Below are 13,955 nucleotides of genomic sequence, written 5' to 3' on the forward strand. Positions count from 1 at the left end.
AATGAGAACCAAATCTGCCAAAGCTAGGAGATGCAAGGAGCAGAGGATGCTAAGGACAACTTCATGTAAATTTTAATTACTGTGGGCCAGATTCTGTCTACTAGAAATCCAGTGAAATCAATATGATGATTTGTTGAGTAAAGTACTATTTAGCAGGCATGAGAAAGGGTGACAGAATCTGGTATTGGGTGCTAAGGTACTATAGTGTTGGATGACTTAGGGATATCCTAGCTATATTAGATGTTTCTGGCATTGATGGTGACATTTAGAGTTCCTGCTTGTTTACATTTCATTTAAAGATATTGAATATCATAATTTGCAGGGGCATTTTATTCTCCTTTTAAGTCTTTCTTCCAGCTGCCTGGCTGCCATGCTTGTCACTGCCTCAAAAGCTGGTCCTCAATGTTTCATATAAAACTAAAATGAAAGCTGTTTAAAATGTTCTCTTGTTAGCTGCTTCACCGAGGAGATTGTGGGGAGGTTCATCTGAAGACTGATACCTAGGTTCAATGCCTGGTTCTACCCCCAACTTCCTGTCTGAGTTTGGTAAGTCACTTTAAACTTTCTGTGAAGCAATTCCCCATTTGTAAAACGGGGATGCCAGTACTTCCCTACCTCACAGCGATGTTGTGAGAATCACATCTTTCATGTTTGAGAGAACTGCCATGTGAATACAAAGAAGAGAGTTCAGTTTTTGTACTTAAAAATGTAACTACGGAGTGCTGATCAGTTCATAGTTACATTGTAGAAATACTGGGCCAGATCCTTGCCTATGGCTGGGGAACACACAGTTCAGGTCTGTGATTATGTATGAAATAGAGTGACCAGATGTCCCGATTTTATAGGGACAGTCTTGATTTTTGGGTCTTTTTCTTATATAGGCTCCTACTACTGCCCACCCCCTGTCCCGATTTTTCACATTTGCTGTCTGGTCACCCTAGTATGAAAAGATGGTAAAAGTTGGAGAAGAAACTCCCCTGGTTTTGGGACTGATGTGTACAGGCCCAGTGCCCCTTGGGTGACCACCTTTTCCAAAGGTAATAGCAGGACACATGCAGGAGCCCTGCCCCCCCTCCGTGGCCCCACCCTGAAAGGCAGAGCTGGGCCATTATAAGAACCATCCATGGAGCCCAGGCTGCTGTGGGGAACCCTGGACTCTCCACTTGCCTTGGGCGGGAGGCTGGGGTGCCCGAGATCAGCCCCCAGCTAAGTCCCTGCCCTCCAAGGCAGGTGGAAGGTCAGGGATTCCCTGCAGTGATCCAGACTCCATGGGTGGCTCTTACTTACTGCCCAGCTCCGGCTTCTGGCCTGACTGGGGGTGGGGCCTTGGGGGGCAGAGGAGGCACAGGGGGTGGGACCTCGTGGGGGAGGGGGGTAAAAGGCCCACCTCAGACTCCCCTCTCCCGCACCAGGAAGAGGCCAGCGCTGCTCCTGAGCCTTGAGCAGGCACAGAGCAGGCAAATGCTGTCCCGGAGTCATTCAGCCCAGGACCGGGACATGAACTCTGCATTCTGGGATTGTCCCGCCCAATTCAGGACAGGTGCCTATGTGCCCTTATGTTCCATGGATCCTCAGCTGTAGAATGTGCTATGGCAGCATTGTTCATACTGTATTGCAATAACTTGCCACAGAATCCACTCCTTCTGAAGAACTCAGATCCTTATTGTTGCTAGCACTTATGGTTGCAAAGAAAATTGTAAAAACTGAATCTGGTGTAGATTGGTACAGTGTTGTGAATTCCCTCAGTTATCTCAAGTGGGCTGCCTCTGGAGCATAACGATGCCAATTAAAATGTAACCGTTGTTACCTATTTCACTGCTGATTGTTTTAGCAGAAACATCCAGGTAACTTGCAAATTACATAGGTTTAAACTGCCTCTGGTGCCTTCCATGATGTCAAAAGCTTCAACTGTCCAGGTGCTAAAAACTCCAGCCTGTCCCCTCTTCCCCGCCAGATAACTTTTACAATATACTTCTACTGTTAGTTGAAAACTGAGTAGCCTGACCATTTAAGGGCATGCTACTAATAAGCTGAAATTAATAGAAAAATAAATAACAGTTGCATTACTGTACTAGTTGTATTTATTCATTTAATTTAGCAGCAGCTGCCACAGAATCTCCAACCAGCAGAAAAACCAGGGGCCTTGACACATAATTTATGTCCAGATTACCACAATGTACATGGGAACCTGGGCATGTTACAGGCACAGAGCAGGCCCTTCCTCTGGATCTCAGAGCTTCAGCTTTGCCATGATGTCTGCTTTTGTCTCATAGTGTCATTCATGTACATGCACCCTCTTAAGAATGAAATATTGGAATGGCAAGTGTTGTCATGTATCCATGCAATAGCTGTCTCTCCTCCTTTTGGCGCTAATTCTTCTAAGAAAGTGCCTAACTTTAAGCATGTGAGTTCTCCTATCGACTTCAGTAGGACTACTTACATACTTAAATTTAAGCATGTGCTCCAGTACCTTGCTGAAGTGGGGCCAAAGCTCAGTTCCTCTTTAATAGGGTATGCTCACTTTAAAAGAATATTACAGAGGAGAGCAAGAAATGTCACAAAGTGGAAACCTGCCTTTTTAAAAAAAGTATTGAGAGAACTGAAGGAAAACTTTAAAAAAATAAATAAAATAGACATTGAGTTTTGATAGATGCCTTGGTTGTTATGCTGGTGTATCTTTCTGTATTCCCCTACTTTGGTTATATATTTGAATAGTTCTGAAAATGTTATTTAAAAGATTGTTTTTGATTAACAATATAATGTGTAATCATGGCAAAGTTTCTATAGCTCATAGAATCTTCCCAATTACTGTATTGCTTAGTGAACTAATCTTCTCTGGTGCATATACTGTTTCCCATGTTACTGGAAGATCCTTGAATTAAATCACTGAGACTCCATAGTGAAGTAAATGATTATAACACTAAATCAATTCCCAAACTTCTCTCCCAAGATGCACTGTATTCCATGTGAAACCCTGGATTTATTCTCTGAGGGTAGATTATTTCCTCCTTGCTTAATTCAAAAATCCTTGTCCACACCCATTTTTGCTTTAGGTGGCGTGTAACCTTTCCCTTCCAGTGTAACTAAATCTTTCTCCATGCTCCTTCCACTGTTAAATGAATTAATTTCTGTGCACAGGTTCGTCTTTCAAAGTCTGCCACTATCCTTTTTGACCATACTGTGGAACTTGTCCAAGTCAACAAAGAGGCAGCTTTTATCAGTGTGAGGCTGTTCATGAAGTGGATGGCTTCATACATTAGCGTGGGAGAATTGCCTTAACATAGTCTATTCATGCTTATGTGCCAGGTGCATCCACTTACAGAACTCAAAAAGCTACTGCCACCCCATCCTCTGCTGCCAGGGCCATTGTGTACTCTTGAGTGATGGGGCAAAGGCAGGACTGGAATCTTCTGTTGGAGGAAGTAGAGGGAGAGAGACCAATCTCAATTCCCCTACTTTCCCCCCCTCCGCCCCCCATCTGCTATTTAGAGCCTTTTAACTCTGAGTTGCTCTGCAATGCTGGAGCTTTAAAGGGGGATTAGGGGCAAAAATGTGTGAGTTTGGAGCAAGAATCTGTACTGCTTCATTGCCCTCAGATACTGTAAGAGGGACAAAGGGAAACTTGAGTATAAATGGAGAGTGACATTTTCCTTGCATTGTCCACAATGAATACATTTGTACATGAACAAAATTGTTGGAACAAGACGACATGCATGCCTGATGTTGAAGAAAAGCCCGTTTGTCCCTAGTACTTTGGAGACATTGTTCTAAAATAGTTCATCCTTTTGTAAATATTGCCCCTGTGTTGGTGCCAAGGTTACTGTCAGTTTGGGTTATCAGCTGACTAAGTATCAGTCATGCACGTGTTGCCTGGGAGAAACTTTAATATGTGCACCAGATTTAAAAGAAGAATAAATCCTTTCAAGGATCTTCCTGTTCATTTATACTTAATCCTCCCTACTGTCCTCCTTTCCCTGCATTCTTTGATTTACTCTGCTCTCTTGTATATAAGTAGGGTGTGTTGTGCAGTGTTAAGCACTGTAGGAAAATGAACCATCTTCCACTTTTCTTTGGGAGCAGTCACAGTTTTGCAGCAGTCATCATCAAAGCTTTTAATATAAGGCCACCTCATTCATGGTTGAAAGTAAGTTATTTCTTATGTATTATTGAGAGTCTCAACTCGCCATATCCCAAACTTCCTCCTCAAGACTTTTCTGTACATAAAGGAGATGGTCTTTCCATGCCAAATCCTGGTCAATGAGAATTTTGCCATTGATTTTTAATGTATACTGTATAGACATAGAAAACATGGCCCAAACTAGTCTGCCGGTGTAAACTGGCATATATCCCACTCAAGTCGGCGGACCTGTACCAAATCAATGGAGAATGTTGCCTTTTTATTTATTCCAGAAATAACTTAAACTTCCAGAAACAGAAACATTGATATGCTACGGAGTCATCCAGCCAGAATTCCATTATTGTCAAAACACTTTCTCTCTTGCAATTCAATTAATTTCTACCGCACTTCAAGCAAACTAGGGTACAAATTTAGTGACAGCTTACTTATTATTAATGTTGGCAGAAGGCCTCTTCACTTCCTTCTGTCTGTCTCATCAGTGTGTTATAAACAAATATAGAGGTTACATACTTGGAAGTACACATGGTTTTAGACGGTAATGTTTTTGACAAATCTATACTATATATCCCCATATTGACAGGGTACATGTCACCTCAGAACAAAATGCAGAGACAAAATTTTGTGATACTTTAAATGACTGCTTCTTGGAGCAGCTGGTACAGGTACAAGCTGGTACCCACAAGGGGAGAGGCAATTCTCGATTTAGTCCAGAGTGGAGCGCAGGATCTGGTCCAAGAGGCAACTATAACAGGACTGCTTGGAAATAGTTGACCATAATATAATAACATTTAAACATCCCTGTGGTGGGAAGAACATCTCAACAGCCCAACACTGTGGCATTTAATTTCAGAAAGGGGAACTATGCAAAAATTAGGAGGTTAGTTAAACAGAAATTAGAAGGTACAGTGACTAGAGTGAAATCCCTGCAAGCTGCATGGACACTTTTCAAAGACACCATAATAGAGGCCCAACTTGAATGTATACCCCAAATTAAAAAACATAATAAAAGAACGAAAGAAGAGCCACCGTGGCTTAACAACCATGTAAAAAAAGCAGTGAGAGATAAAAAGGCATCTTTCAAAAAGTGGAAGTCAAATCCTAGTGAGGTAAATAGAAAGGAGCATAAACACTGCCAAATTAATTCAAACTTATTCATAAATGACCTGGAGAAAGGGGTAAACGGTGAGGTGGCAAAGTTTGCAGGTGATACTAAACTGCTCAAGATAGTTAAGACCAAAGCAGACTGTGAAGAACTTCAAAAAGATCTCACAAAACTAAGTGATTGGGCAACAAAATGGCAAATGAAAATTAACGTGGACAGATGTAAAGTAATGCACATTGGATACAATATGATGGGGGCTAATTTAGTTACAACTAATCAGGAAAGAGATCTTGGAATCATCGTGGGTAGCTCTCTGAAGATATCCACGCAGTGTGCAGAGGCGGTCAAAAAAGCAAACAGGATGTTAGGAATCATTCAAAAAGGGATAGAGAATAAGACGGAGAATATCTTATTGCCCTTATATAAATCCATGGTACACCCACATCTTGAATACTGTGTGCAGATGTGGTCTTCTCATCTCAAAATAGATATACTGGCACTAGAAAAGGTTCAGAGAAGGGCAACTAAAATGATTAGGTGTTTGCAATGGGTTCCATGTGAGGAGAGATTAAAGAGACTAGGACTTTTCAGCTTGGAAACATGGCGAGTAAGGGGGGATATGATAGAGGTATATAAAATCATGAGTGGTGTGGAGAAAGTGAATAAGGAGAAGTTATTTACTTGGTCCTGTAATATAAGAACTAGGGGCCACCAAATGAAATTAATGGGCAGCAGCTTTAAAACAAATAAAAGGAAGTTCTTCTTCACGCAGCGCCCAGTCAACCTGTGGAACTCCTTGCCTGAGGAGGTTGTGAAGGCTAGGACTATAACAGGGTTTAAAAGAGAACTAGATAAATTCATGGAGGTTAAGTCCATGAATGGCTATTAGCCAGGATGGGTAAGGAATGGTGTCCCTATCCTCTGTTTGTCAGAGGGTGGAGATGGATGGCAGGAGAGAGATCACTTGATCATTACCTGTTAGGTTCATTCCCTCTAGGACACCTGGCATTGGCCACTGTGATATTCTGTGTAGACAGAATATTGGGCTGGATGGACTTTTGGTCTCATCCAGTATGGCCATTCTTATGTTGTTATGTATACTAGTCAGAGTTCTTCAAAAAGATATTTGATGTTTTAGTGAAAGCACTTCAAGACAGAATAAGCTATAAACCATTGTTAGTCCAAAAATATCTTAGTAGTTTGATATAAATCAGTTTCTAATATAACCTTTTATTTTATTTAAAGTGAATTTTGTAATGTGGTATTACACCACCGTGGGTTCGGCTCTGGTGGCTACAGTTTTAAGCTTAACAGAGTGTAAGTCACCTCTGCTACTTGCTTCAGATTTAAAGTCTCTAGGAACACATAAAGACCAAGGGTAGTGTCCACACACACACACTCATTTTATTTAACATACAATGATTATATATGAAATAACATTTTAGTTACTCAGAACAACATACAATAATGAACAATAAACTAAAATAATTGGCTACACTAATATAAATCAGGTACTAATACTATTCCTTCCATCTAAGGAGTTTAAAGCTAACATTTACAAACATCGGTCCTCACAACTGCCCTATGATGTAGTTACGATAACGCTTATTGTACAGGTGACTAGACTAAGACAATACAGAGATATTAAATTATTTGCTCAAGATCATATGACAAGTCAGTGGTAGAGTCAGCAACAGATGTCAGGACTACAGACCTCCATGTCTGTGTTCTAACAACTAGACAATACTTCTATATGATGTAATACAAATTAGGTGATGATTTGGGTTAGTAGGTCAATACTGTTCACTGCAAATCAGGAGAAAAGAGAGCTTGCTAAAATGAGGCCATAAAGATAAAAACAGAAAACAAAGGGCCCAATTCTCCCTTCAAGCCAATTTTACACTGGCATATTTCACTTATTCCAGATTCTCCCTGGGCTAGAGAGATGAGAATAATCTTAAAGCTTTTATCCTATCCAGCCCCATGGCTTAGTTGATGGATCACCATACTGTTGTTTGGGAAAACTCCTTTTGGGAGTTATTATGGGTCTCTTTCTCCTCAGGCTGGGCGCATTGCAGAAATGGCAATCATGGCCTCAGGAAATGCAGAGTACATTATTCTCCAGCATCTCCTAATGACAGGCTGAAGTTAAGTCCCTACAGTCTTTTAGGTAGCTAATGCCTTTTGAACTCAGTTAGTGCCCTAAGGAAGGGGGTCAGAGCAGGGTGTGTGTGTGTGTGAGAGAGAGAGAGAGAGAGAGAAGAGAAGGTACCAGCTTGAATTAAAGAACTGGTTGAAAACAAACTGCATCATGACCACTAGGACTGTCTTGTTCCCTAGTCTCTTATTTGAGAATAGGACCTCGGAAGAGCTAGCCTGGATGACAGGTAGAGCAGGATCTTTAATATTTAGAACCTGTTGCCACTGAAGACAGGGGGCAAAAAAATCCCACCTGCCTACTAACTTGGTATATAAGTTAAAATATTTGTCTGTCTTGTACTAGATGTGTAACAAATTCACTTGACAAGAAACACAAGATGCTAGACATAATCACCTGCCAAGAGACTTGCCACAATTGCTAGAAGTTTTTCTAACAGTATTTCATATCTGACTGGCCCTCTTTTTTTAAATCCCACTGAAGCTAACAAAAATACTTGTACCCTGCACAAAACAAAATCTATTAAACCTTTCTGAATAACTGATCAGAGAGAAAACCTGGTGAATAAGAAGGAAAAAATGCCATATACAAAACAATGAAAATCACAATCAGTTAAAAGACCAGGTATAATGGGCCAAATTCTGTCCTTAGTTACAGCTGTAACCCTATTCATGTTCATGGGGTTGAATCAGTGTAAGTGACAACAGAAATTGGCCTACTAACTGCAGAAACCTGCTGTTTAACTATTTGTATTAAGTGTTAGCACTACATGCTGTACCTTCTGCTTTCTGTGACTACCTGACAAAAGGAGGAAGAGTAGTAGTAAGAGGAGTGGCTGCACAACAACAGGATATGTCTTTTAGCTCGCCAGTGTGCTGGGTAGTATGTAATTTTACTTCTATGCTATTTATTTTAAAAGCAGTTATCATGGCAGTGTAGTGGCTTTTCACATTCCAGGAAGCTTCTACCTGCAGCTGAATGTTAAAGAACCCAGAACCTGCCTGGTTCCTGACTATGCTGGTTTACACCCTGTGTTGGTAAAGGTAACTGAAATATTGCAATTTAAATGAGTTTGTATCTTTCTAATGATCCATGACGGGTGAACCCTAGTTGTAGGACATTGTCCACATCACGAACACTGACTTCATAGGCACCTCCTCTCAGCAGGGAGGTTAGCTATTCTTTAACTGAGGCAGTAGGATTGCTTATCCATTTTGTTGTTAATGCCATCACATTTCCCCCTGCCATTAGCAAATAGATGAAATTGGTTACTCAGCCAACAAAACCACGTGTTGTAAATCCTGGAAGAAAGCATGTTACTTCATAGCAAACTCTGGCCATGTCTACACTATAAAATTGTGTTGACCTAATTTACATCGGCATATTGCCACCACAGTTATTAAATCGCTTGAGTGTGTGCATCCTTGTCTCCTTGTGTCGGTGGTGCATGTCTTCACCAGGAATGCTTATATTGATTGTATTGTCAGTGTGGGGTATTGTGGGACAGATTCTGAAAGCCAGTAACAGCCAAAATAAGCAATGCAGTGTATACACTGATACCGTCAACCTAATTATATTGACCGTGACTCTATGCTGCTCGGGGAGGGGTTGTTACTAAATTGGTGTACAGAGACACTTACGTCAGCAGGAGCCAAATTTAAGTGAAGACACTTCCATGGCTAGGTCGACTCAAGGCAACTTACATTGACCTAACCCTGTAGAGTAGACCAGGCCTCTGTTTCAGTTATCTCTGCAATGTGGCTCCTTATTTAACCTCAGAATATGTCTGCATGTGAAACAGTCCTTGTATATCCTAGAAGAAATCAGACTTCTTGCTTCCTTCCCATGTACTATTCATATATGGACCACAATTTGTATTGGAGAACCCCAGTGCAGATATAAGTTTTAATAAAGAAACACGCAACAAACATAGTGACACTTCCATTTCATAATATCCCTCTCCAATAGAATTGTTGTTAGCATAAAGATCTCAGCAAAAGTTACATAAGTTCTCCTGCTAAGCCTGCGGGCAGCACATCTCAACATTACTATAAACTGATTAGAGATTTTTCCATTAGAAATGTGACTTGATATATTGAGTCCAATATCATTACTGTAGTTTTTAATTTTTATTTTAGTTAAGTGCACTTTCCCAAACCCCATCAAAACCTTCAGTAACACAGGTACAGTTGCATGAGGGTCAGACATTAGCACTGCATATAGCAAAATGCTTTTTAGTACGTCTGAAGTTGGATATGCCATGCTACCCTGTTTTCCCAATCTTGTGGGAAATGGGCTTAAGCTTCTTGGTCAACTCCCTGACCAAGAGGAAAATTAATATAGTTGCATTTAGAATACTGTCCCCCAGACCCATAAATAATATTCTGCACTTATATAACACCACTGATCCAAAGACCTCAAAGCATCTTATGGTGGAAGGTGAATACAATTATCCCTATGTTACAGATGAGAAAATCAAAGCAAAGTGAGCTAGTGACTCACTCAGGTTCATGAAATAAGTTAAGGGAAGAACTGAGAATTCTATATTTCTATTTCTACAGTGCTTAGGTGATTTTGAAAATGGGAGTAAGGCGATTTGGAAAGTGTTGCCCTGTGTCCCTGTCTTAAAGAGTTTACACTTCAAGAGATGTAATAGGGAAGTGACAAATCCTTGAGGTAATAGGAGAAGGAGAGGGATCAGGGCTATGGCAAGGGGATTACGCAGTTGTTAAAGTTACTGATGCACATCTTGATGATTACCAGACTCTTCATCCCCTACTTTATCTGCCTGACCTGTACAGCAGAGTTGATCTGTGGCATCCTTCCAATTAAAGTTAAAGATTTTGTAGTTTGTGGTGGTAGTTTCATCTTGTTTCATGTTGGAATGGGAATTTTGGAGGGAGATATTTTTCTTCCAAATTCCATTGAATCTTTTCAAAATCAAGTAATGTTTATATGCTCACTCCTGGGCATGAAGGCCATATAATTAAAAAAAATCTATTTGCTCTTTTTTTGTAAAAAGAGTAATTCATATATTATTTCATTCCTACACAAGATGATTTTGACCCAGATCTTACAAATTTGATCTCCATATAGGATTATCATGTGGCATATGCCCTAGTCAAATACCTTTTTTATGTGATCCATTATATCTGATGACATTGACTCCTCACCTATTATATTCTTCATGAATTCTACTTCATCCTAGTTGCTTAACCAAATCTACTTTTTGGGAAGAACTGTTATTAATAAACTTTTAAATGATGCTATCCCATAAAGAGAGGAAAATAGTCTATAGATAGCACAGTCTCCGGGGATTCATCTTCCAATTAATGTAATACTTCTTCATATTTGGTACCCAGAAGTTACTGAATATTAGAAAATTCTATGTAGTTCTGTGCTGGTAAAATACTTTTATGCACTCAGTTGAGAATTCAACTAGACGAGCCACCTTTCCCCAAACAGCTTTCATTTGAATATCATTTTGGATGCTCTCTCCAGTTTAGTTACCTGGGGTGAATTCCTGGCCCCAGCTGAATCAATGGGAGTTTTGTCATTGACTTCAGTGGGGCTCAGATTCCACCCCTGGTGTTTTCATAGATGCTAAGACCAGAAGAGACCATGGTGATCATCCGGTTTTGACCTCCTATATAGCACAGGCCATCAAAATTCCCCCAAATAATTCATAAAGCAGATCTTTTAGAAAAACAACCAATCTTGATTTAAACATTGTCAGTGGAGAATCCACTCTTTATCCTTCAGTCCAGCCAAAAATGCTCTTCTACAGACAATTCATCTGGGGTTAAATATAAAAATTCAGGAGCATTGACTATCTGCAAAAGACATCCTATCTTACTGCTCAGGAATGGTCGAAAGGGAGGAAACAAATTTTAAAATAACCAGCAGAATCCTAAACCAAGTTGCTTCATCACCCTTCCTTGAAGATGATTGTAACTTTGATACCTTATGTGTGGTGAACACTCTTATTCTGCACTTCAGAAGCTGATTAAGCTAATGTGCACCAAGGCAGTCTTCTTGTGGAATAAGGGCATCCACATGAGGAATTAGTGTGGAATAGCTATGCTGACATATCCCCCTAATGTCGACGCAGCCTACGCTGACAGAAGGAATTTTTTTGTTGGTGTAGGAGTACCACCTCCTTGAACAATGTTAACTACGTCAGCGGAAGCACTCTTCCTGCACTGGGGTTTATGTTGGCACAACTATGTTGATCAGGAATATGGTTTAGTCACCACCACCACCATCCCAGATCGGTATAGCAATGCCAATATAACTGTTCAGGGTAGACTAAAGTCTAAGTGAGCAGCTACAGCCAGAGGGCCTAGCTAGCTTGCACAGGGCCACCCGGGGGGGGGGGGGGGGGGAAGCAAGTGGTGCAATTTGCCGCAGGCCCTGGGCCCCGCAGGGGCCCCCATGAGAATATAGTATTCTATAGTATTGCAACTTTTTTTATGGAAGGGGCCCCTGAAATTGCTTTCCTCAGTCCCCCTGAGTCATCTGGGCAGCCCTGAGCTTGCATACCTAGAGTGAGAGGTGAGTGGGGGTGGAGGCGAATTTTCAGCCACGTTTCCCAACCTCCACCATGATTTCTTCTGACTTCTACCGCACCCAAAACTGAACATTGAACTTTCTTCCAGCATGCCCTAATTGCTCACTTTGAAAATCCCCCTGAATAGGAATAATTCAGTCTCCAAATACATTGGTGCAAGTCCCATTGGCATCAGTAGGTGTTACACATACATATCCGGAAGAGAATTGAGCCTCCAGGCTCTGATTTTCAAATTGTGCACACAACTGTGTAAAAATGTACAAACTGTGTGGTGATTTACACAAATGTGCCACACTTTTGGATTCAATAGGGTGCACAAAAGTGTGCATAAATGCAGAACCTGGTGCCTATAATTACTGTGGTTGGTGGAAAAAATTGGGAATTTATACATGTCCAGTTATGAATCTAACTGACTATATGCATGTACAGATACTCAACTTGTGCATGTAATCACAGTAACTACTTGCAATTAAGCATGAAATTGGGCACCCATATTTTGCACACTAATTTTGAAAATCAGGCCCTCTGTGTTGTAGTAGTATTCTGCTATTTTGTTTTCATTCTGAGGCAAGAAGGTTGCATGACATTGAAACACTCCTGCAACAATAAATAATTATATATTTACAAAAAAGGCCATTTTTATTTTTTAAATGTTTTAAAGTTCCAATTTCTGCCCTCTCTTACGGCCGTATCTGAGCTCCATATAAAATTAGATTTCTCTTAATTTAAAACAATCCCAATACATTTGTAGCAGAAAAAAATTGTTACTTATCTAGTCAAATATTTTATTTTTCAGTCTTATCTTTTTCACTAAGATCTCTTTGGTCTTAACATGCCATGTGTAGTTCGACAAATTCTGTTTGTTTTAGACTGATCTGATTTCATCTTATTAGTTTTTTCCATCCTCTCCAGTTTTGGTAGAGTCACAAGTGCCTCCTTACTTACATTACAAAAGGAAATCCTCATAAATCCCTAAAAGAGCTGAGGGCAAAATTGAGTAGATCTCTACTCTGTTACTTTTCTTCACATACGGCTATGCTACTGACATCAGTGGGAGCGCTGCACAGGGAAAGCAGACTCTCCTAATAGAGATTCACTCTGCATATCTAAGCGGAGAAATTTGCTTTAAATATCCTCCCCCCCACCTCCACCCCATGTTCCTTTTTAATGGAGTTTATTGTTGGATTTCATTATCTAGTGCATCCATTTACAGCATTGGTTCAATCCTATCATTCACAGGTGTTGGAATATTAAACAGAAATACAGTCTGGGGAAATGGAGTTCTCGTCTTTAATGTTGGCCTGAAAACATATATTTAATTTGCACGGCACGAGTCTTCTTTTTCAAGGAGATTTGGAGGGGCAAACAAAAATTTTAATGCAGCTTTAAATATTTTTGTTTGTCCATTGCTGATTATCCATGTAAAATTAATGTATATAATAAAAAGACACTTGAAATTTGGACCTTTCTTTCATAAAACAGTAATTTCACCAGATGAGGCTATAGGAAAAGCTCCATTACTGACTGTTTTTCTATAGTAATTCAGCTTCTTGCAGACTTTGATATGTGTATTTGTCTGACCTCTTTCCCTCAATCCCCCCCAATCTACCTCTGCCACAAATACATGCATACATACATACACATGCACACACACCATCAAAATAATTTCAGGCCAATGAAGTACTCTATGTATTGTAAGTTTGGTATCCCTATTATAGTGAAAGCAGACTGCCACCTATGGGTAAGATTTAGTATTAGCAGATATACTGATCTTTTGAGTAGCATTCTATTATTACAAGTTGAATTCATCACAATGAGTAATTATTCTAGCAGAGCACAATCCCAATTTATTTGTTATATATTTTGTCTGTAGCAATTCATTCTGTTCCTGTGTAAGGTGAATAGTAAAATGACCTCTTAAGAAAGCATTGCCACCTTTAGAATTAATAGAAAGCTGGTAGAATATGCTTGTTTTTCTTATGCTGGA

The 13,955-nt window shown here is 40.1% G+C and overlaps 1 long non-coding RNA gene across 1 annotated transcript in view; it reads left to right on the plus strand.

Annotated features, from left to right (window-relative positions):
* The first annotated feature begins 455 nt into the window (after nucleotides 1–455).
* The window catches only part of LOC123367249, a 47,361-nt gene continuing 33,861 nt past the window's right edge, over nucleotides 456–13,955 (plus strand). The window contains exon 1 of the long non-coding RNA XR_006578376.1: nucleotides 456–546. This is a non-coding gene — a long non-coding RNA (uncharacterized LOC123367249). The remainder of the gene's footprint in view (nucleotides 547–13,955) is intronic.

Source organism: Mauremys mutica, chromosome 3, assembly GCF_020497125.1.
Source record: "Mauremys mutica isolate MM-2020 ecotype Southern chromosome 3, ASM2049712v1, whole genome shotgun sequence".
NCBI classification, from domain to species: domain Eukaryota; kingdom Metazoa; phylum Chordata; order Testudines; family Geoemydidae; genus Mauremys; species Mauremys mutica.